Genomic DNA, 24,865 nt, shown 5'->3' on the forward strand with positions numbered 1-24,865 from the left:
TAAAACCTTGTCCCATAATTTGTCAAGTTATTAAGCGTCACAGTTTGTACAGCTGCTATTCCATAATCGGAATTTGGTTTTTGTTCCATTTATTTTAGCACTATGATAATTTCTGCATTACTCCGCTATCCATTGTTGACTGCGCTAAGTGCAATATTTTGTAGCTTTTCGCCCCTTAGAAAAACCACTAGCACCACATGTAAGAAGGCACAGCAATGGATGACACCACTGCTGGCGTCATGATGAAGTGGATGACAGTGTGCTCTGCTGCTGTGGCCCCAACTCCAAACTTTGCACTGCTGCTCATTAAACAATTTGTTAAAGCTTGTATTTCAGTACTTCATTTTTTTAATGTACTTGCCAACTGAGTGAGGACTACTCCTCCGGCATGTTCGTATTAGATTTCATAAAAAATTAAAATTTTTAATTATTTATATTCTCTCTCTTTTTCACTCTCTCTCTCTCCCTCTACGTCCCTCATTTCAGTTTAAAAGGCAGTTAGATAAAAAAGATGACAAATTATGTGTCTCAAATAAAATGGAAGTGACAAATTAGCCAAGAAAAATATTCTACCCCTACCCTGAACAATGCAATGGGGCTAGGGCCACTTTGCCTACCTCCCCATTGGCCAATGGGGATGGGAGTTTATTGATTAAAATGACAACACTTTCGAAAGATTTTAATAATTATGGAACTTAAAGATGGGACTACTCAAATGGCAAGTAATAAATTTGAATGATTCAAAGTTGATAGATGATGCAGAACTTAAAAATTGGTATTCTCACCAAAGTTGGCTTCCCTATAGCCTTCAATATCAATTAAAAGTATTTCAAATTTCCAACCATAGCCTGTGGACGATGTATCAAATATTTCCCCTTTATAAGGGACATAATAATGAGGTCGTAACCCATGTTCTTTGAAAACTTCTTTAGTGGGTTAAACATGTCATCTATGTCTACCATGATTGATTTGGAAAATCATTTCACAAATAAGAAGCTACAGGTGCGGGCGAAAGTTGTGTCAAAAAATTCTCATACTAGACGCAATCGTAGAAGTGGATGTGTAAGATGATGCCTTGACTCTATAACGAGCAAACGCGACAACTGCCCAATGCTTCCTTATCGTCAAATTCTACTCCACATGACAGTGCCTAGAATTACTTATTTCAGCTAGCCCAAGAAACCTCAACTGATGGTCATCTAAAAATTTATGAAATTTAGTTGTTGTTGTTGTTGTAATGGTTTTCATCTATTAACTTAAAGCTAGTTGCAGTGAAATATGAAGATCTAAAATCTATGCAAACTGGGTGGATCAGTTGGAATGATGAGTAGGTGACGGAAGCTGTTGAGCTAAAATTTTGTCGCGGGAGGTTACCTGTATTAAAATCTTTGGGCGGTGGCTGGTGATAATCTCTCTGTCCATTAGGTCACAAAGTTACAGTTTAGCTTCTCTAATCCAGCCTGAGGTCCCTACACCAGTGGTGGGCACACCAACACATATGAACAGTATTTCCACGCCCATGGGCTTATAAACATTTATGTTCTTGAGTACATACACAGTAATGAAGGATATTGCGTGCGTACGAGTATTTGCCCATCTCTGCACTAAACTGTTAGGAAAAATTGATACCAAACGTGCTTATTGTAATACCACATGGTATTGATTATAAAGCAACTGTATGGTATCAAAGCAATGGTATAGGTAAAATGAAAAACGATTAGTACCGTTTGATATTTCATGTCTTGCCATACAGGTACTGCCTTTAATATCAAATTATTATTGATTTTAGTATCAAATTGAGATGGTTTTAATACCATTCTTGTTAACACTTAAATTGTCTATTCTTTAATGAATTAAAACAAATACTGTTGAACATAATTTTAGTTACATATTATTTCCTTTGTGGATATTAAATATGTTATTTCAAAAATAGAGTTGCCTCTTGAACAACCTCGACTGGTTCTATTCGGCAATAAATTACACATTACATTGATTCTTAGAAGTGGCATATGTATGAACCCACCAACACACGCTTATAAACTTTGACTACACAAGATACTTTATCGGTTTTATCATATACACTAATAGAAAAAATGTATAGCAATGGAATAATAATTAATACCAAAACAATACCGTAAGGTATCAAAACAATACCTTAAGGTATCAAACAAAACTTATACCATATGGTATTGTTTTGGTGATAATTCAGGGTATTGCTTAACTCTCAATACTATTGTAAGCAATCGGTAGGTGTAGACATCTTCCTTGGAGTTTCGTTTAATATTCATCTTCAAGCTTTTAACACGCGTTGAGACCACATTTTATTAAACTTAAAAAAAAAGATTCTATAATGGACTCTCACAGCAAGCTACTGATGGATAATGATTAGGTGGCGTATATTATTAATTTCTTTCAGCGTAGTAAGAGGCAAGATCGCTGAGATACACGTTCAAATTATTGCGGATGTTGTCGACATAGAAGGGTGAAGCTCTTATGGCACAATCTGCTACATAGGGGTAGGCAGAGGTTATCACCATATCCTTTTTCATTTTACTTTACTCGCACTTCTAATCATCATGTTTGCCATATGACAATTGACATGTAGTTTGTAACCCAACGTTATAGTCTAGGATGGAGGTACGCGTTGGTGATGTCCTCAAGGGTGTGGGGTGGGTAACAGGACTGAAATATTCGTAAGTCCAAGTGCCACGAGCAGCCTGACTTGATTGACAGCTGTTGCTATACCATGCAGTATACGGAACCGGTTGGAGTGTTCCAGCCATGTCCGTCCTTCCCCATGTACAGTCAAATGTGTCTTTCATACAAAGCGATTTCCTAATCTTGAGCCTCTAGAGGGAGCAATCCTTATATGATGTATGAAATTTTACAAGTCACATGTGGTTTTGATTTCAAACATATACATATATCGGCTATAACCTCATATAGTCCCTCTATACATATACCGGTCATCTGATTCGACTTCTTGCGCCGCTAGAAAATACCCTTGTAAAACGCTTTGGCTGAAATTATGAATGTGATGTTCTGGTGCTCCAATATCCACCCCAAATATGTTTGAATCGATCTATTAACTAATGTAGCTCCCTTATTCACTAGTTGACATTATAGAGTGTGTCGTTCTAATCCTTTTTACAGAGATTTGTAGTGCTGAGTTCTGCTACGAAATCCAACAACCATGCCAATAAAACTATCGCTTAATTTGACCTCTTGAGCCCCTAGAAGAGGCATATCGCATCTGTTTGAGATACAATTTTTCACAGTGACATCTATTATGACTTTCAACATCCATTTATAGCTCCAATGTAAAACCAATTTCATCTGTAGGTGAAATTCTTATACTTGGATAAGCTTTAGTGTCTGCTCAAAATAGAAATCGTCCAAAGAAGTTAGAAAATTCGATCCGAGGTAGTGGGAACCTCGCAATCTATTTCTCGTTAGTGTAAAGACCGTAGCGTTTTGTCCCACAGTGTTGCGTTATTTCCTTGCTTGATTAAAATGGGTTGATCTCTGGCACATCCCTGGACCGAATTATTGTTATTTTTAGGAATGTGGCCGGTCATTTATGGGGCTAGCTGGCGATCTAATTAACGGAAGATGAATAATGACCAGCCGGCCGGCCCAGTGAGCGAGCAAGTGAGATCATTATTCCAATTAAACAGACAAATATTTCTGATACAAGTTTAATGAAGAACCCAAACTGAAGAAAACTAACCACTTGAGACTGTCATACGCACGCAGTCATCGCACCACATAGCACATTGAGCGATTCAATCATCCGTCGTAGCACTATTCGCATACACACACTCTCACTCACAATCCCCCCACGAGAATCTACACAAGCAAGCAACCCAACCAACAAGGTTTGGTTTAGTTCGGCTATGTTTGGCCTGCCATTGCAATGGTTCATCCATTCGTTGTGTTATACTGGCATACATAGTTGTAGTAGTAGAACAGTTTTGGAGTGGAGACAATAGCAAGAACCAAACAACCACCATCAAAAACAACAAGAACAACAACAGGTCCCATGGAGGAGATACAACAAAGCATTTATTGCGCTGACGCAATCATGGAATGTGAAACAAACAAACAACATTCAACTGGATGCGAATGAGCGAACAACGCCATACGAAGAGCTCCACTTCCCTGCCCGCCATTCGAAAACGACTAACCACTGGACTCACCAGTCAGTCGTCGACAGAGAAAACTAGTCGTGTTGCGGAGCACTCTTGTTGTAGTTTGAGTACAACATAGAGTTGCCAACCGGCGACGATTATTGGGAGACAATTATAAAGGAGGGTTCCTAAGTTTTTAATTAATTTATTATTTATAAGTATTCTATATCTAGTTAACAGTTTGGGTTTTGAAAACCGGGGTTTCGGTTGCAGGGCTATATATTGCAACAGGTTTCTTAAAAATTTACATTTTTCGGATATTTGGCATTGTCTTTGATATAAGGCATTGTTTAGCTTAGTTTTTGAATCAATAAATGAAATTAAAATTAAATTGCTAGTGGCTTCTTGCTTTTTTAAAGGTTCCCATACGTTCGGTTGAATTTCAGTCACATTTTGTGATAATTACAAATTTTGTCTTGCACAGTTTTCTTAAAGCCAATATACGTAATATTGGAATCAACGATGAGGATGGCAAGATCCGCATCGTTCGGGTGCCGGGTCATAGCGGAGTAAGGGGGTACGAAACTTGGTTAACTCGAAGCCTTTCGGATCGACGCATTTCGAATTAAGGACGTGGGCGACAAACGGACGACGAAAATCATATGGGGAGATCCGCATCGTGAGAAGACGATGCTATTAGGAAGTAAGAAAGCCAGTATAGCTTTTGGCATGCAAAATGGGTGTGAGAAGTGATATCATGCGTATGGCATGTGAGAAAGATGATGAGATGTTGGAGCATTTCTTAATTGTCCGGCTTTCAGACACCTGTACCTAGGTGGGGACACAATACCAGACATGAACCAACTTAAGGGCGCCGTATGGAAAGCAATTAGGGATTTTGTACGAAGCACGGATTTTTAATATAAATTTTCTTTTTCAAACACATTTTCTCTGCCTAACTTAAAAAATAGGGGTTTTTTTGTTTTTCTATTTGTAATAGAAACTACGGTCTGCAGCCGGACAATATCCGATTGTATGAATTATTTCGAGATCGAATAAACCTAGCGCGAAACGTGTTTTACATGTCTTTTATTTAATAGCGGTAAAAATTAGCTGTTATGTTAAAACTTCCGTCGTGGAATTGGGGTATTTTAGCTTCTGTTTCATTCGGTTAGTGTATGTAGCAAATCGATATATTGGTGTAAGACCTAGCACATTAGTAATCTACTCATCAATCGCTTTCATTTGATACCCATATTGCTTAGGTTAGGGGGTTAAAATTTGAACCAATTTTTAGCTATTTTTTTTGCACATTTACAAACCACTCGTTAATACGCGTTTGCCTCAAACATATTCGTGTTCCTGGGATCAACCCACATCTATATATCAATTTGTACTAAAATCAGTGGTGCGCCCTATTAAGTGCATTTCATAAAAGGCTTAAAATGTTCTTCACATTGCCTGTAATTTGGCAGATTGTGTTCTGATCGTTGGTTTCAGCTTAAAGATTCTGGACGATTCAATTAAAATTATAAATTAAATCGTCCATGAAACTTGACAAACGACATGCTTGTAGCATAGAACGAGAAACTTTGAGCCCACTAAATTCGGCTACAAATTTCGGCTTGTGTGAACTAAAATTGGATTAAGAAGATCATTTCCATAGGGCTTAATGATAATCTTGACTGATATGTAAAATATTTAATTTGAAGTCACATTGGTTCCAATTTTGAGAAAATATCTGTAAAACAAATTTGCCATTTGGCCTCTTGTAGTTTGTATTGTTTTCTTAAACTGGACATAGATATTGGTATTTTTTTGATTATAGTTATGTAGAACTAGTTATTTTACATATTCACACATAATGGTATCAACACATCCTTCTTTGCAATACAAAAAAAATCTTAATTGAAGGCCGCCGTAAAACTCAGAAAAATTAAATGCGGGCTGATTGAAACCAATCGGCACTGAGTTTTGACAAATCTTTACCGGTGGTGGTGGACGTGGTAGTGGTGGAGCCGGTTGATGTGTGAAATGAAACAGAAAACGAATCAGACGAAAATAAACAAAACAAATAATTATCCATTCGTCCCCACAAATAAAACGAGTGAGAGAGAAATACATTGGAAATGGTACAACAACAGCCACAAAGAGATGTCGGCGTTTCATTCTCGCCAGCATAATTCTTATAAGCCATCGTCATACGGGGAGAGAGTGTAAACAAATGCGCTCTTTCTTTCCATTCCATTCATCCTCACCATAAGTGAGGTGGTGAGTTTTTCAGACACTCATGGTGGATTTCATTCAATGTGTTTCTCCAGCAGCATAGCAGAGAAATTTGTAATCAAATTTTTTTTAAACGCCGGCGAATGCACACGTTCCGACGCGGACGGTTGTTTTTGTGTTTCTGTCTTAATTAGTGAATTGCGAATTGCATTGAACAAACAAAAAAAAAATATGTTTTTGTGAAACAACAAAGATAAACATAAAAAAATCAGAGAAACCAAGAAATTCCCAACAGAATTTTGATGAGTGAAAGAATTATATCCTAAAAGTTTTTGTGGCTCTCTACTCTGCAGTGGAAAATGTTTATGCCGGCTAGCATGCAACATAATCGTGGAGTCGTCGTGCTATGTTGTTAATGTCGTTGTTGTGTCGTCGTTTCTTTGCTGTTCACTCAGACAAAATAGCAAAAGCAATAACAACAGCAAATGTTTTATTAATCAAACATTCTCCAAAATAATCAACTAATCTAACTACCCCTCTAGAGCCATAAAAAAAATGTTTTAAATTATAAAACACACCGACAACAACAAAAACCTTAAAAAATATAAACAAAACCCAAAACAGTGTTGGCACCAAACCTGTTCGTCGTTCACCAAAACAAATAGTCGAGAAACGCGTATCTCCAGACATTCGCCCGACCGCCCGCCCGCCCGATCGATCGAAAACGTGTGTTTGTATAAGAGTGTGCCTCAGTGCCAGTGTGTGTTCGTTTATGTTGAGGGGGCTTAGATGGCATGGCGTTCAAAGAATCATTTGTGCATATGAATTTCAAAGCATAACGGACTGCTAGGCCTAGGAGAGACTGTGGGGAAAATACCAGCAGACGTGGAGGTAGCACCATTCTACACCCCCCCCCCCCACCAAAAACTTGGTCTTCAGACAACAGCTCCAGCAGCTGGAGAGTTTTCACGTCGTCACGTCAGCATAAACGATAGTCAACATAACATTTTCGTGTATCTGTGTGTAGGTGTGTGAGTGTTGGCCAACACTAGTCGAATTTCGTTTGTTGTTTACATTGTGTCTTTCTTTTGTGTTCAACGCGCACTTGTTTATGTTTCGCTCTTCCTTCCTGGCCACCAAAAACGGAAGCAAAACATTTAAAAAGAGTGCAAATTCTATTTTGGAATAATCATCGTTGGTCGCCCGCCACTTATCAGTGTTTGCCGAATCAATTGTGAATGCCAAACGTCGCTTCTGTCGCAGCGCAGCCATGAATTTAGCAATAACAACAATAAAAAAGTACACGAAAACAAATAAAAGAAATTTCGCATAAAACCAAACCAAAGGAAGAAAATAAGAAAGCCATTTTCCCCAAACCCGTGCCCCCCTCGTCTGTCTGTCTGGCGCATTTCATGCGATTGTTTTACGTGTGTTCTCTTTTGTTACTGCCATACGACGTCACTACTCGAGTAAAACGGAGTTGTATCTGTGTGTTCTTGTGTGCATCATCTTTTGGCTTAGTTTAACTCCAAATCACGGCAATAGTCAGATAAAAGAAAAACAAAAAAAAAAAAAAAAGAAATTCTGAATGCAAAGTGTTCTCTTTCTTTCGCGCTCTGCAATTCGCTACCCCTACCTCTCTTTAGCATTTAAATTGGCATAAAGGAAATGTTTAATATCATCAATTAATAACAGCAAGAAAGTACAAAGTGCAAGTCAACAATCAAATGAATGAATAAACCTTGAAAAGAGGAGAGAGTAAAGGCAATTTGCGATAATCTCTTGAAGTATCTCTGTCAGATATCAGCTGTCAGGCATCATTCGTATCAGCATCAACAACAACAACAACAAACCAAGTGAACAACACCAACAATTACCATAAAAAAATTATAAAGTGCTTGCATAAATAAAAAAATTAAAAAATGTTTAAATAAGAAATAAATAGGAAATATTTTGTGTTCTCCTGTGGGCGAAGCCAGAGAAAAGACGGTTGTGAGGAGTGTTTTTAAAATTAGAAGCAATTCGTTTGGTTCGTTCACTCGCTCACTCACACACTCACCCACTCTCACTTACTCTGTTCTATTCTAACTGCACCAGACCATTTAGTAAAGGATTATTAATAGCCTCCCACCCTCCCACTACTCACAGCCATTACATGCCACAGATCATCGGCTACAAGGTAATTTTAAAATCTTCAACAGCGTTTTATTTATAAAACCCCAATGATTTATTATTATCAGCGTGGCATTAGTCCAAAGACATCTTAGAGTTGATTGAAATTTGAAAGAAATTTTGTGAAATGTTGAAATTAAATAAGGAAACGAACTTTTAAATTCCTTGTTTTTTTCCATTTTTGTGGAGACTTTTAAAAATGTGAATGCTATATCAAAAATTTAGTTGTAAGACATTTTAAATATTACGTAGTCTTTTGGCCAAACAATTTAGAAATCTTTAGTAAATGCTAGAATTTTTATTAATCAAAGAGAGTTTTAAATACCTTCCCGAAATGATTTTATTATCAAAACAACAACAAATTAGAGAAAAAAGATTTTTTTTAATAACTACCTCAAAAATGAATAGGTCAGCGCATCGTTATTTTCAATTTTTTTTGCACTAGTAATGATGATTTTTTAATGATTTCAAGCAACAGTAGGCAGAATATATTTTAAATATATATTTAAAGTACACCAAAAATAGTCATGCTTATAATAAACAAGGCAAAATACTTCACTAATTAAAATTTCAACCGAGTTTTATCGAAAGGATTTTTTTTTTTGGTTGAAGGCCGGTACTATATTCGCCTTTCGCGTTTATTTTCAAGATTACTTTTTGAAGCAATAAAACTTGCTGAATTCTTTTAGTAGGACATTCCCTAGTACTTGAAAACGCTGAACGACTGGGTCCGAATACTGGCGAGAATATCCAAAAAAATGTTTAGCGTTGATTATCGCCACCTAATAGTGGCGAGATTTGTGAGGATCTATGCCATTTGCAACAAGTAAAAAGGCATTAACTTCGGCCGTGCCGAACTTTGGATACCCATCACCTCGGGTTTATAACTTATGCACCCAAATTCGGCACGGACATTGAGTGGTCTAATATATATGTCACTATTCAATGTTGTAGAGCAAAATATTGGTCTTTTTGGCAGACATATCACATTATAAACCGATCTGAACCATATTAAAGTCGGATATTGTGAAGCCCAGAAAAACTCACTCTCTCTACCGATTAACTTGCTGCTTGGTTGTCTGAGAAGATACTTATGCCCTCCATTATTTGATCATCATCAGATTACCATCTCAGTGTGTCCAGTTGTAGTATACCCTAGCCCACAAGGTCAACATGGCCTGGAACCATAGGTGATGAAGTCAAAATACCTTCTGTATCCGTATCCTAGTATCCTTTAGCGCAGCTTGACCACAGAAACGGATCTAAAAGAAAAGAGCCATACATTTTTTCATTAGACTGTGTATCAATGAAATCGGTCCACACTCCCACATAAACTAATCTTCTTATTTGACTTCTTAAGCAATTAATTCGACTAGACTGAATGTTCTGGAGTTCTGCACATTCACAAACTGCGAATTTTGTTATTTTATTAAATCAGACATTCATAGTTGTCTTACTTTAAGTTTATTAAAGTAATGTTGTTTAACTATTTTTACCTATGTGACTTTAAAACTTTTTAAAAGAAGTAAAACAGTTGATAGACTGTTTGAAAATTGCAAACATTTTGCTATAACAGCAAAAAAACTGTTTTTTATATACCAGAGTTAAATATTAGAGCACGCAACTGGCTTTGTTTCAACAGATTTTTTTGTATGTACAAGAATTATGCGGTTTCCAAACTTTGCTTATGAACATGCCATTTAAGGGCAGCGGGAGGTCAGCTCTTATATGTTGTTCGCTTCAAGTTTTAGCTGAATGATATGAGAACTCCTATTTATTGCTACTTAGCAGTACCTTATGTGGAGAATATTTATTTTTTATTTCTTTACCTGGGTTTCACCCAAGCGTTCATTTGTATAGTCGGCAAATTATCTTTCGGAGTGGCCTGAAGTTTGGAACGCTTTTTTCGTCATGACTTTTGCTACACTCAACCACATTTGTTATTGAAAACAGCATAAATGTTTGCTAAAACAGCAGTTTTTGTTATTTCAATAAAAAAACACAGGGTTGCTGTATTAGCAAACTTTTCTTACTGCTTTTTCAACTTACAAAATCTGCTGTTTTGAGTACACAAGTCTGCTGAAATTTGCGACAGTGAGTTATTTTGAGCCTCCCGACATATGACCTAAATATGGATTAAATCGGTCCATATTTAGATATAGCTACCATATAGACCGGTCTCCCGATAAAGGATCTGAAGACTATAAAAGCTTTATTTATTACCGATTTTGCTGAAATTTGCAACAGTGACTTATTTTAAGCCTCTCGACACCTTACTCAAATTTGGTTCAGATCGGAATATATTTAGATATAGCTGCCATATAGACCGATCCCCCGATAAGGGTTTCAAAGGCTATAAAAGATTTATTATTTATCCGATTTCGTTGAAATTTGGAATAGTGCGCTGTTTTAAGGCTCCCGATATCTTACCCAAGTATGGTACAGCTCGGACTATATTTCGATATAGCTGCCATAGACACCGATCTGCCGATAAAGGGTCTAAAGCCCATAAAAGCTTTATTTTTGAACGGATTTCGTTGATATATCTAAGAATTGTCCAATACAAAGCATATTTGGGACCGACGTCGGAAGACCTAAATTATCCACTGCTTAAAATAGTGGATAGTTTTAGGTCTTCCGACGTCGGTCCCAAATATGCTTTGTATTGGACAATTCTTAGATATAGCTTCCATAAAGAGCGATCTGCCGATAAAGGATCTGAAGCCCATATAACTTTATTTTTTATCCGATTTCGCTGAAACTTGAAACAGTGAGTAGTTTTAGGCCACTCGCCATCCGCCCCAAATATGGTTTGAATCGGAATATATTTGGATATAGCTGTCATATAGACCAATATGCCGGTTAAGGGTCTGAAGCTCATAAAAGCTTTATTTATTACCCGATTTTATTGAAATTTGAAATACAAAATTCAAATGTGACTTATATTTATTACACCACTCAATGTCCGTGCTGAATTTTGGTGCATAAGTTATCCAATTTTCATCACATAGTAGCGAAAGGGGGTTTACCTTTACACCCGAGGTGTTGGGTATCCAAAATTCGGCCCGGCCGAACTTAATGCCTTTTTACTTGTTTCTTCTAACATCCCCTTCATAAAAAAGCAGCAGTTATTTTCAGAAAACGACGCACTTTTTAGCAGTAGGCCTGCTACTCTGAAATTGCAGTACTACTGCTGTAATAGCGGAACTACTGCCACAATAGCAGCAACATGAACTACCAACATTCAGCAGACAGTGTTTGCTATTTTCAGCAAACTTTTTTCTATGAGTGTAGCCAATAGGTATGTTGAAATGATCAACCGATGTGACAGCTTTTGGTAGAATACTCAGAACGAGCCATCGACCTGATGTCAAAATTCTACGAAGAACACAATCAAAAATACCAACCGCTGAAATTAGCTTTAGTGCGATGTTTATACGCCACGGCTATTTCATTGTATATTTTAACTTGCAATTTGTTCCAGGCACGTAGAAAGTGAACGTTGTTATGTAAACGCTGGTGGCTATACAGAACGGCATTCGAATATTTCGTAGTATTTATCATTCCTGGAAATTGATTTTTGTTGAGTTTATTCGTCACCACTTTCTTCAATAATTTAAAGTTGTACACTAAAATACAAAAATATGAGAATTCATGAATCATGACAGTTGACAATAGTAATAAAATAACTGATAAAAACAAAACCAGGGTACACATTATAAACCTTGCAGACTTGACTATATACACAGAAAAAAAGTTGTTCAAAAATTTAAGATTTATCCTTATTCCTAGGATTTTAGCAATGAAAACGAGGCAAAACCCCAAAACTTGGTTATGTTAAAATTGCATTTCTTATTTAATAAGGGAGACGACCATTCGTTTCAAATTTCGATCGATGATTGATTTTGATTTTATTTCACAGATGACTTTTTTTGCCTTCATTTTAGATGTTTGTCTTCAGTTAAGGATCTATTAAAATTCCATTTAAAAGAAAAAAATCCTTAATATCAAGGAAGATAACTTTCACGTAAGGAAATATTTGCTTAAAAAGTTGACAAAAGTGATGATCATTAAATTAAGTTTGCTCATCATTTGCTCGAAACTTTAAAACAAGAAACACAATATTTTCAGTGTAAAATATATACAACTACGCTTAACCACAACAAATTCAGCAAAAATCTTATTTTCATATTTAAGTGATACATGTTGTCGCAAAGTTTTAACTTATTACAATATTTATTAAATTCTATGCATAAAAACGTTTAAATGGGTCATTACTCGGAAAATTTGTGCGATTTTATTCAACATTTATTAGTTCAAATTTCGTGCTGGTCTCACCTTTTAACTAAATGTTCTCCCATAAAAAATCGATCTTCAGCATTCCCTCAAGTATATTGAATATTTGTTGAAGTTCAGCATTGTACGTCAGCAATTCAACATAAGCAATTTGACCAGATTTAGTTCTTCCTTTTAGGCTGCTAATGTATTTAATATCCAGTTATGTGCCCTTAAGCAGAATAGCACGAATTGTTTTTGCACAGAATCAATGGAATTACAGTGGAATTGGTAAAAAGGGCACCATATTATTGAACCATACTCCAGAATCGGTCGTACAGGGGATATTTATAGGTTTCTCGTAACCATTAGGTCCACAAACGCGTAACTAGAACCCTAAATTACCGTCAGCTTTATTGGCTGTTTGCAAATATACGAGTATATATTCGTGATTACCTGTGATTTAGTCTAACAAGATCCATGTTTGATTCAGGGCAGCAGAGTGACCGGAGTCGAGTTTCTGAGGTCGGAGTTGAAGGCGGAGTCGTGCTATTTAGCCAGAGTCGGAGTTTGGTTCGGAGTTGAGCACGTTACCCCAGACTCCGAACTGCTGTACGACTCCGGTTTAGTACTCAGACCTGGAATCGGAGTTGAGTGCTCTACTCCGCAGCCCTGATTTGATTCCACAGTCTCATGGGCCGAATCGTTTATGGAGTAAATTATAGTTAGATTGTTTTAACTATAGATTAATTTCATATTTTATCTATGAGAGCATAATTCATATATTGCTTCTCTATCTATGAAGTAAAGTTAGAATCAATCAGCGTTTAAAATTTCAAACGGATGGTCATGTCCGTTAGTAAATAGACAATAAAAATTAAAGATATCATCTTTATTTGAAAGTTTTGGTTCTTTGGCTGGTTTTCATTGCTAAAATTCTACGAATAAGGAAAAATCTTAAATTTTGGGCCAACTGTTTTTTTGCAGTGTATGTTATTCCTTTTATATCCAGCACCATAGAATGAGGGGTAAACTAATCTAGTCTGGTCCCGTTTGTAAGACATCGAATTATTAATCCGGGACCCCATAAACTACATATATTCCTGATAAAGTTATTGATGTAGGTCGTTGGTTGATTGCAAAAGGGCCATAACGGTTCATATTGGGATATGGTTCCCATATAAAGTGGTTTAAAGTGGTATAAAGTTTGCGCCCTTAGAAGTTGCAATTATTATACCATTGGGCTGACTTCCCAACTTCCAACAAGAATGAACCAAATCGGTTTACAACTTGATATAGCTCCCATGTAAACCGATCTCCTGGTTTAACATCTTCAGCAATTTTTTTCGATTGAGGTGAAATTTGGACATGGTGTTCTGTTACGTCTTCCATAGGTCCTACCAATATGGTTCAAATCGGTGTATAACCTTATAAACCAATCTCTCGATTTGACTTCTTGAGCCCCTAGAAGCCGCAATTTTTATCCCAGTCCTGGAGAAATTTTTCTTCCATATCTAGGCTTTTGTCTTCAATCTCAAGAAGAATTGGCCTAGGGTGGAATGAATAGGAAAGATTGCTATCATCGGCAAACGAGTAGATTGGATTCAAAAGATCTTCAATGAAAAAGAGGGAAAAAGAACAGAGTCCTGTAGTACACATGCGGACAATCGCTATTCATCAGAAAAGAAGACATCTTGAACAACTCCTCTAGTAGAATCTTCAAAAAGCTCAATATAAATCCTGCGAAGTTATTGGCGACATCCAAAGCGATAAGCTGTGATAGGAGAACACTGTGCTAGACTAGCCTATAAAATGCCTTTTAGGTATCAAGTGCCACGATGTCACTACACTGGTGAATATCGCGCCACCAACGTTCGTATGTATGTCCCATTACCACTGCCGTGGAACGATTTCTGCAGGATGTAGGCCTTGGAGGCCACCGTAGCGCAGAGGTTAGCATATCCGCTTTTGACGCTGAACGCATGGGTTCAAATCCCGACGAGGCCATCAGAAAAATTTTTTTTTCAGCGGTGGTTTTCCCCTCCTTATGTGGGCAACATTTGTGAGGTACTATGTCTTGTAAAACTTCTCTCCAAAGGAGCTGTCGCACTGCGGCACGCCGTTCAGACTCGGCTATAGAAAGGAGGACCCTTATCATTGAGCTTATACTTGAATCGAACTGCACTCATTGATATGTTAGAAGTTTGCTCCTGTTCCTTAGTGGAATGTTCATGGGCAAAATTTGCAATTTGTAGGCCTTGGAAAGCGCTGAGCATATTGCGATTGGTAGGTAATTCGCTCCGTCCTTTTTGGGTATCGTTTGGGCTGAAATATAGCGTATGTTGTTCTAATACAACCTCCATTGGTCGTGCCAAGTATGGTCCAAATCGGTGTATAACCTGGTATAGATTCCATATAAGAATTCGCAATTGTTGATAGATTTGGCTAAAATTTTGCTCGCAGTTTTTCCTTATGAGTTTCAACAAACATGACAAGTAGTCTATAATCAGGTATAGCTCTCATATAAACCCATCTCTCGAATAGCCTTCTACTGCTTCGAGAAGGTTACATTTGTGTCTAGTTTGGCAAAAAATGTGGGGATGGACCGGGCCGAATCCCGGCCGACCTTAGCACGTTTTTATTTGTGAAGTGTGAAAAACACGGCTATTAAAATAAATGCACCTGGATAAACAGCGAAACACAAATCCTAACGAAACACAATACATATTTAAATCATTTTTGTTTTTTGAACACATCATTCAAGAGGAAACTAAAGCCATCATCCATTTATCCACTATTAAATTGATGTGACACTCCTCCCTCAGTAAGTCAACAAATCGGAAGATGGATACTCCAAAAGATTGACAGATTCTCTCAATGTCAGCTGTCAACTGGCAGCTACCCACACAACAAATCGCCAGATAGACAGCGCAACATTGCTGCTAATACATTCTCGAATCGTCTCGTCTCGTTTCGTCTCGTCTCATCTCGTCTGGTCTTTTGTCTAGAGTCTGGACTGGCACTGTTGTCTTGCTATCTGTAATATGATGATGCACTTGTTGGCGATCGGCCGGTGACAAGCGTTTACCGGCGCTTACTTCCACGCGACGTTATGCCCAGCGGCGAAGGGAAGCGACTTTGAAAAATGAAATGTTTTGCTAATCACTAGCATGAATCATTCCAATATGTGGCTGAGGAAACCAACATTCGCAGAGACTATGAATGAAACGTAATTTGAATAAATACTAAATTTCTGAGAAAACTGAATGAGAATGAACGAAATTAAGAAAAAAAAAGTAAACGAGAATAATCGTAAAAAAAAACTTAAACAGATGCGAGTCTGTTTTTTTCGTTTTTAATTAAAGACAAGTTTGTGTCAAAGTCTTAAAGTGAACTGACTAGATGACTGATCGCGTTTGTTGTTTTTTGCTGTTGCTGGTATTTTTTTGAATTGCAATTCATGTGGAGGAACGCTAAAGATAAGAGTACATAATTGAATTCATTTTTAAAAGTCAGTGACTCGTTAAATGCATATATGGCCTTACTTGCCAAAAAGAAAACTAAAAACCCAAAAAAAAATTTTTTTTAAAGAAAAAAACAACTTTTTTTGTTTGAAGTGTTTTAGTGACCAACCAAGATTATGAAGTGTTTTTTTTATTAGTTCATACTAAAAAAGATTTTGTTGATTGGGATTTCTGAAGAATTCACCATTAGTCGTTATGTTATTATGTTATGAGTGTAAAAATTAGCCTCACTTTTAAATCAATATCGCAATTCTGTGTAGTACAGATATCGCACCCTTTATAAATGATCAATTTTTACCTATATGAGAGCTGCACATTATACAATCATATTAACTCTTATTTTTTTTATATAAGAATTCCTGAAACAGTTTTCTCCTACATTTGAATTAAAGTTACTGAAAATATAAAAAATTCAGTGAACCAAGAAGTAACAAGTAAAAGCTTGCTAAGTTCGGCCGGGCCGAATCTTATATACCCTCCACCATGGATCGCATTTGTCGAGTTCTTTTCCCGGCATCTCTTCTTAGGCAAAAAAAGGATAAAAGAAAAGATTTGCTCTGCTATAAGAGCAATATCGAGATATGAACCTGTGTAAAATGTCAGTCAATTCGAATAAGAATTACGCCATTTGGGGGCTCAGGAAGTAAATAAAGAGATCGATTTATATTGGAGCTGTATCAGGCTATAGACCGATTCAGACCATAATAAATACATATGTTGATGGTCATGAGATGATTCGTCGCACAAAATTTCAGGCAAATCGGATAGTAATTGCGACCTTTAGAGGCTAAAGAAGTCAAGATCACAGATCGGTTTATATGGCAGCTATATCAGATTATTGGCCGATTTAAACCTAATATAGAACAGTTGTTGAAAGTCATAGCAAAAGACGTCGTGCAAAATTTCATTCCAATCAGATAAGAATTGCGCCCTCTAAAGGCTCAAAAAGTCAAAACCCAAGATCGGTTTATACGGCAGCTATATCAAAACATGGATCGATATGGCCCATTTACAATCCCAACCGACCTAACACTTATAAGAAGTATTTGTGCAAAATTTCAAGCGGCAAGCTTTACTCCTTCGAAAGTTAGCGTGCTTTCGACAGACAGACGGACGGACGGCTGGAAATTCCATTAAGGAACAGTGGCAAACTTCTCCATATCAATGCGTGCTGTCCGCTTCTAATTTAAGCTCAATGATTTGGGACGTCCTTTTTAAAGTCCAGTTCGAACGGCTTGCCTTAGTGCGACATCTTTTTGGGGAGACGTTTTTAATACGAATTACCATCCAAAAAAGAGTTTTGCCAGCCACTACACTCAATATGGGCTAAAAGGACCCACAAATTTAAAAACAAATTTTCTTAACCCAATCGCTTCATAATCTGACAAAAATATAGCGGACAAACTCAATCACAAGAGTTTGGTCAATCGAGAAAAGGATTTTTTTTTTTGGTTTTTACACCTTGGTTGATATGATTTTTCTTTTTTCTATTTGAAAGCGAAACGTTGATATTGTAAATGCAATTCAAAAGAGTATAGACATGCCCTCACAATTGCCTAACATTTCAAAGAGAAGGGGATTTTTCTTTTCTCTCACAACTTTCCAAAATAGGTACCCTCATAATTTATGGTACCAGCATATCCCTGAGACGCATGTGCAACCGTTTGGAAATGATTTTTATTAATTTCCAAGAAAATGAAAATACACACCATTAGACTTTTCCTTTGACAAATACAACAACAATTTATATAATTTGTTGTTTAACGTAATGCAATGAGACACAAATCTGAGGGGCAAAAACGTAGAAAATCTAAACAAAGCAAAAAACCCTAAAGTGAGTAGAGAATAGAGATACACAGATCAAAGTTTTACAGATCACATCAAATGTTGGCTTTCACAAGCACAACCACTGGCAGCAAGAAGATACCATTCTAGCGATCTGTTGCACGCGCTAAATGCGCTTCCCCGTCGTGCGTCATCTGACCATAACCATAAAAACTCGATAATTTATGTCACATTCTGTTGAAGTGTCGTGAAGAAATTGCAATTAAAAAAAAATAACTTAAAGAAAAAATGCTGTCTGTACAGCAACATAGCATCATCATCAACATCATCTTGGTTGTCTTTACAATGTTTGATGTGAAATAAAGTTGTAAAATCGTTATTGATGTGATTGGTGGCTACAAATGAGCATCTTGGCAATGGGAATTACTTGTAGTGCATACAACTTTAGCTCGGGGAATAGTTGAAGATATTTAAGATTGATCATATTTTTGTAAAAATTCGTTGAACTTTTTCTGTCATAGAAAATTTAATTGATGTTTATTCATTATCGAAAATTCTCTTAAAGTTATTTGTTAGACAAAAATTTTCCTGAAATGTTGTCTTTAGAGAAAAATGGCCAGCCAGTCCTTCAGAAGTTTTTCTTCCTTAACTCGGCTCTAGCTTTCAATCTCAAGAAGAATTGCCTAGGGTCGAATGAATAGGAAAGATTGCTGTCACCGGCAAATGAGTAGATTAGATTCAAAAGATCGCCAATGAAATAAAGGGGGAAAAGAACAGACACATATGAGGACGATGAAGAAACCGGGCCATGCCAAATTTTGTAAAGATTGGACCAAAATTGTGGCAATATCGGATGAAAAATGGGAGCTACATCTAAATCTGAACCGATTTTTATGAAACTTTGCACACATATGAGGACAAATTTTGTGAAGATTGGACCAAAATTGTGCTTGCTACAGCCTTAATAGGTCAAATCGGGCGAAAGTTATATATGGGAGCTACATCTAAATCTGAACCGATTTAAATTAAATTTTGCACACATATCGGGATGTCACAAAAAGCACTTCGTGCCAAATTTGGTAAAGATCGCACCAAAATTGTGGCTCCTACAGCTTTAAAAGGGCATATCGGATGAAAGATATATGAGAGCTATATCTAAATCAGGACCGATTTCATTAAAATTTTGCAAAAATTTTGGGTCGTTAATAACAAACACTTCGTGCCAAATTTTGTAAGGATCGGACCAAATTTTGGCTTCTACAGATTTAAAAGGACATCGGATGAAATATATATATGGGAGCTATATCTAAATCTGGGCCGATTTTTTTCAAAATCAATAGCGTTCGTCCTTGGACCAAAAAAGATACTTATGCAAAATTTTGTGAAAATCGGGCAACAAATGCGACCTGTACCTTGATTACAACAATACATGGACAGACAGATAGACGGACATAGCTATATCGAATTAGGAAGTGATTCTAAGCCGATCCATATACTTATCGATGGGCCTAGCTTTTCTCCTTCTTAGCGTTGCAAAAAAATGCACAAATCTATAATACCCTGTACCACAGTGGTGGTGTAGGGTATAATGAACGAATTTATTGGCGACATCAAAAGCGACAAGCTCTGATAGGAGAACACTGTGTTATACACTATAAAAAGCCTTGAAGGTATCTAGTGCCACGAAAGTTATGCCACGATTTCACCAAACTGGTGAATAGAGCGACACCAACATTCCGATATAAGTCCCATTAAGACTGCCATGGATCGATTTCTGCAGGATGCTGGCTTTGGAAAGCGCAGATCATATTTCGATTGGTGGGTGATCCGTTCCGTCCTTTTCGGGTATCGTTCTTTTGAGTCGTTGCATTTTCGCCGAAGACCTTCAACAGTCGTTTTTATACCCTACGCCATAGGATGGGGGTATACTAATTACGTCATTCCGTCTGTAACACTTCGAAATATGCGTCTAAAACCCCATAAAGTATATAAATTCTTGATCGTCATGACATTTTAAATCGATGTGGCTTTGTCTGTCCTTCCGTCCGCCTGTCTGTCCAAAACACGCTAACTTTAGAAGGAGTAAAGCTAGGCTCTTAAATTTTTGCACAAATTCTTCCTAGTAGTGTTCATCACTTGGGATTGTATTTTTGTATATAGGCCCCATATAAACCAATTTGATTTTTCTTCTTGAGCCTCTAGAGGGCGTAATTCTCATACGTTTCCGCTGAAATTTTGTACAATGGCACCTACTATGACGCAAATCGGTTCATGATCTAATAAAGTGCTAACAGCATAGCATTTCTTATTCATTTTCCTTTATTTGCATATAAACGATACCGGACAAAGAACTAGACAAAAGCGATCCATGGTGGAGGGTATACAAGATTCGGTCCGGATGAACTTAGCACGCTTTTACTTGTTTAAAAATAAATTTATCACATTTTTCAGTAAAACGTCTTTGTTAGGCACAAAATTCATCATAACTTTACTTTACCTTCACTACTTAAACGTCTTTGCTATTCATTATTCCAAAACAACTCTACTTTTTTTATTACTTAAGTGTAGTCGACACGAAGTGTTACCAATTCAAATCTCTAAATTTGAGAATCCATTCACTTTTGCTCGATACGACCACAATTGGCTATTTCTAGTCAGTCGGTCATAAAACAAGTTGCGAGGACCGCACGATACACGTCACCTGTTTAACTGCCCGGCCAGACCCACTCGACTCAGACCCAGATCCCTGTGGACGCACCCCATCTTAGTCGCGGAGTTCCTGGGTCTTGACACTCAACAGAATCAAGCAGACGAAAGATAGTACACAATAAACTGCTACAACAACAACAACAACAACAAGTTGCGAGCTGCCTAATGTAATCTGTTGGTATTTTGGTTCATCCCGGTACAGTGGTCTTCTTCAGCGCATCCATAGTTTTTAGTCCTCACCTCGTTCTATAAAATAGTCCATATGGAAAAGACAATCGGATTTGCATCTGCCGAATTGGGCAGCCACTGTGTTGACAAAATGAAGTGCGGACTTTGATGTTTAAGCCAGTGCCATGTAAAAACTTCTCCCCAAACAGGTGTCGCTATGCGGCTTGCCGTTCGGACTCGGCTATAAAAAGGCGGTCCTTTATTATTGAGCTTAAAATTGAATCGGACTCATTGATTTGTGAGAAGTTTGCTCCAGTTCGTTATTGGAAAATTCATGGGCAAATTTGCTGCTGAAATTTGTGCAAAAACTTCTCCCCAAAGTGGTGTCGCATTGCGGGCGCCTTTCGGATTCGGCTTTACACAGGAGGTCCCTTATCATTGGGCATAAACTTGAATGGGGCTGCACTCATTGATATTTGGGAAGTTTGCCCCTGTACCTTAGTGGAATTGTAATGGGCAAAATTTGCATATGTCCATATTGGCATGGGGCTAGTTTAATTCGCACCCTCTACTCAAGCTATCCTATGTTAAGAATATTTTAGTCCAATAAGTTTTATATTGGACATTTCTAAAATTACGACAACAAATTGAAACTAGAAAAATACTGTACAAAGTTCAAAGATTTAACATGAAAAAGTTGCCCATCAAACTTTCTCCAATTTAATGGTGCTTACAAACAATAATACAAAAAAATTCACTTGCATTTCGAGTGCCGGCTCCTAAAGTCTTTATTATCATACTCAAAAATACTCCATCAAAAAAAAATTAGAGCTCATGTGAAAGCTTTCATATTCGACAGTTAGTCAAGACACTTTTTCGATGAATATTCCCTCGAATGTTCTCCATACAATGTGGACAATTTAGTTAAGAAAACATCGATGTCATGTGTGTTTTTGTCAAACATTTGAACTAATTGCCATAATTGAATTTATTTTATTTATTTAACAATTTAAATTATGAGAGATGCTGATGTGGATGTTGATGGTGGGAACAACATTTTGTGCTAATTCCGCAAAATGTTTGCCTTGACAATTAGCAGACATTTTTGCATAAAGAAAGTTTAGTACGTGAAGTATAAAGAATTCAAAACTAGAGAACAATTGCTGAACAAGTTTCTGAACAGCGGGGGCAACGTGTGGTTATGCCTTGTTAAAATTCTACTCCCACACAGATCATTGTCTCCCTCCAGTCACCGCTTTCGTACAATGCCACTCCACATGATCATCATTTATTACCACTTAAAAATATTTTCAAAAAAAAAACCAACAAAAAATGTGGTGCTTATACCACAAATGCTTGAGCAAACCGAATTTGAGTATCAAAACAAACGGTGAAAACCGTATCAAAACAAAACCCACAAAATACGTATGCCCCCAAACCTTTGGAATGTAGGTAACATGGCACTGAAGAAGGCCATCGCACTACCGGTCACCCCAAGCCAGACGAAGAGCGGAGTAAGCGTTTTCCAATTCGTCACCAAAACAATGGGAGAAAGAGGTGAAAAAAGCAAAACAGAAACCAAAACACAAGCCAGACAAGTGTGTTACGCCAAAACGAGACGTAGCGTGTCGTACCGCCGTGTTAGCCCCCCCCCCCCACTGAGTTAAGCCGCAGCGTGCACCTTAGTCAGTAACACACAATCGGGGTAAGCAACTGCGTGCCTGCGCTCGAGTCGGCTATGCTGTTGTATACGGCGTTACGGCGACAGGGTACAGTACACTAGAGTACAGTTTGAATGCTTCTGGCAAAATGTCAACAACTTTTCAAACGTCAGTTGATTGTTTACTATTATGGTTTGTTTGTTTACTTCAGTTTCAGCTCGACTTTCATACCTCTGCCGTGGCCACCCTTCCCTGCTCTTTGCCATGGTTTGCCCTTTCGTTTTGTGTTCAACATCAAGAAAGTATTGTGTTGCCCAAGGCTTTATTGTGGAGTAGCGGAGTGTTGAAGAAGGGTTAGGGGCATGAGTAGGTGGAGGGAGCTGTTTTCTGTTTACTTTTTAAGGTAAATAAAGTAATTTTTGGAGTCAGGTTTCTGCGTCTTTTGAATTCCTTTTATTTTTATCGAGATCGAGTTGTTGTCGTCGTCATCTTCATTGCCAGCAAACATCAATGCCAATGTTTCTCGTCATCCTCATCATCGTAGGCATCATCGCCATCATCAAAAGATTGCTTTCTCATGGTCCTAATGAAACCAATCAATGTTCATCTTCATCTGCTTCTTCTCTTCTTATTTTCAATGTGGTTCAATTTAAATTTTTAAGGGATGTCGTCGTCGTAGTTGCTATGTTGCTCTGCCATGGAATTCCTCCATATCCTAATCCGCCGCATGTTTATCGCACATCTCTCTAACAAAACCCAAATTTGTAACACTCGCCTTTCAATGGTGGTTGCCACACAATGCACCGGCATTGGGTTGTTGTTCTTTTGCAGTGTTTTTTGTTGTTGTTGTTTTTTTCTCCTTTTTACCGAAAAAAATGCCATTGTTCCATTGTTTGGGCTCGCGTTTGTCGTTTGGGAATCAGCCTAAAAGTACGGGCTCAAGTGATAAACCCTTAACTTATCACTCTGACTGCTATTGCTGGTAATGCGATTTCAATGGCATTGAATCTTGGCGTAGATGTTGCTGATGACGATGATGATTGGCCCAAGTGTTAGAAGTGAAATGGATAATTGACACTGAAGTGAAATGTTTTCAGGATATATTTTGAAAAATCACTTTTTTCACAGATTCACACCAAGGAAATTTGTTGAGATGATAAGGACCAGAAATCAATTTACCGCGAGAGTTTTCTTAATGGGGCACAATTTCCGAGCGCTCAACGCTGAGCGATTTATTTGTTGTCACCTTCCGTTTTTTGAAAGATTCTTGCTGAACTTATCATTATGGATTTCTCTACATACTTTTAATACCAAAATAAATATTTTTTATTTTTTAAATATATATAACAGGTGATTTTTTTTAGGGCTATAGGAAAGTTTTCGAAAAACTCAAGTTCAGAAAATTTAAGAACCCTTTATTTGAAAGTACGCTCCATATTCTTTAATGTTTGAGGATTATTTCATGCAAATATTGACCGTGACTGCGCCTCAAATGGTTCATCCGCTTAGTCCGATTTTACTCTTTCCGACATTTCGGCCGGTATCTCACGAATAAATGCTTCAATGTTGTCATCCAATGCGTCAATTGAAGCGCCCTTGTCTGCATAGACATGAGGTTTGACGTAGCCCCCGGCATGGGATAGCTGTGAGCACCACACGGGATAGAACATTGAGCTCCAATGTGTGTGGAGTTCATTGCTGTCACGAGAAACGTAGCAGCGAGCTACCGGGCGCGTCCAGAGGATGCAGATAGTGGAATGCTTCATACGAAGTAGCTGCAACGGTAGTCGGAGACAATCAGCGGAGAGTCTCAGTGAGAAGTCGAGCGGCAACGGCTCTTGCACAAATACTGGCTGCCTATGATACTCGATATGACAAGGCGAGTTATTGGCGCTTTAAATTAACCAATGGCCAACCTGTACCCGCGACGATCGGTCCTTTGGACCAGAATGAGCTTGCCAACCTACAGGAGCTTGATGAGGAACAATGATGAACAACTAATGGACCTTTTTTCTATTGCAAAAGTTAAAGTTATGTGTGTCTTTGGATAAAAACTTATTTTTATACCTGTTAAGACCAGTTCTCAACGCTCCGGCCTTTTTACCTTTACAAACACCTTTGGAGTTTCTTTCTCTAAATCAACAGCCTCGCAAGGGACAGAGAAGAAATTTTGGGGATCGATCACTGTCACCTGCTTTACAGGACATCCACAATA

General features: G+C 37.6%; 1 protein-coding gene and 1 long non-coding RNA gene across 3 annotated transcripts in view; one reads left to right on the forward strand and one right to left on the reverse strand.

Moving 5' to 3' along the window:
* The first annotated feature begins 6,480 nt into the window (after positions 1-6,480).
* Positions 6,481-24,865, forward strand: part of LOC106095947 (Krueppel-like factor luna) — a 430,118-nt gene continuing 411,733 nt past the window's right edge. Inside the window, exon 1 of one of the 2 annotated variants that reach the window (XM_013263404.2) lies at positions 6,481-8,535. The gene's annotated coding sequence lies outside the window, so the exon portion shown is untranslated. Of the gene's footprint in view, positions 8,536-15,607; positions 16,033-24,865 lie in introns of those variants that run through there. The other variant, XM_059368648.1, reaches the window with a different exon arrangement.
* On the reverse strand, positions 9,016-12,361 carry LOC131997615 (uncharacterized). Its single transcript, XR_009398305.1, has 2 exons — positions 11,936-12,361; positions 9,016-9,790 (listed from the first exon to the last, which is right to left on the reverse strand). It is a non-coding gene; the product is annotated as an uncharacterized LOC131997615 (long non-coding RNA).

Source organism: Stomoxys calcitrans, chromosome 5 (genome assembly GCF_963082655.1).
Source record: "Stomoxys calcitrans chromosome 5, idStoCalc2.1, whole genome shotgun sequence".
Lineage (NCBI taxonomy): Eukaryota > Metazoa > Arthropoda > Insecta > Diptera > Muscidae > Stomoxys > Stomoxys calcitrans.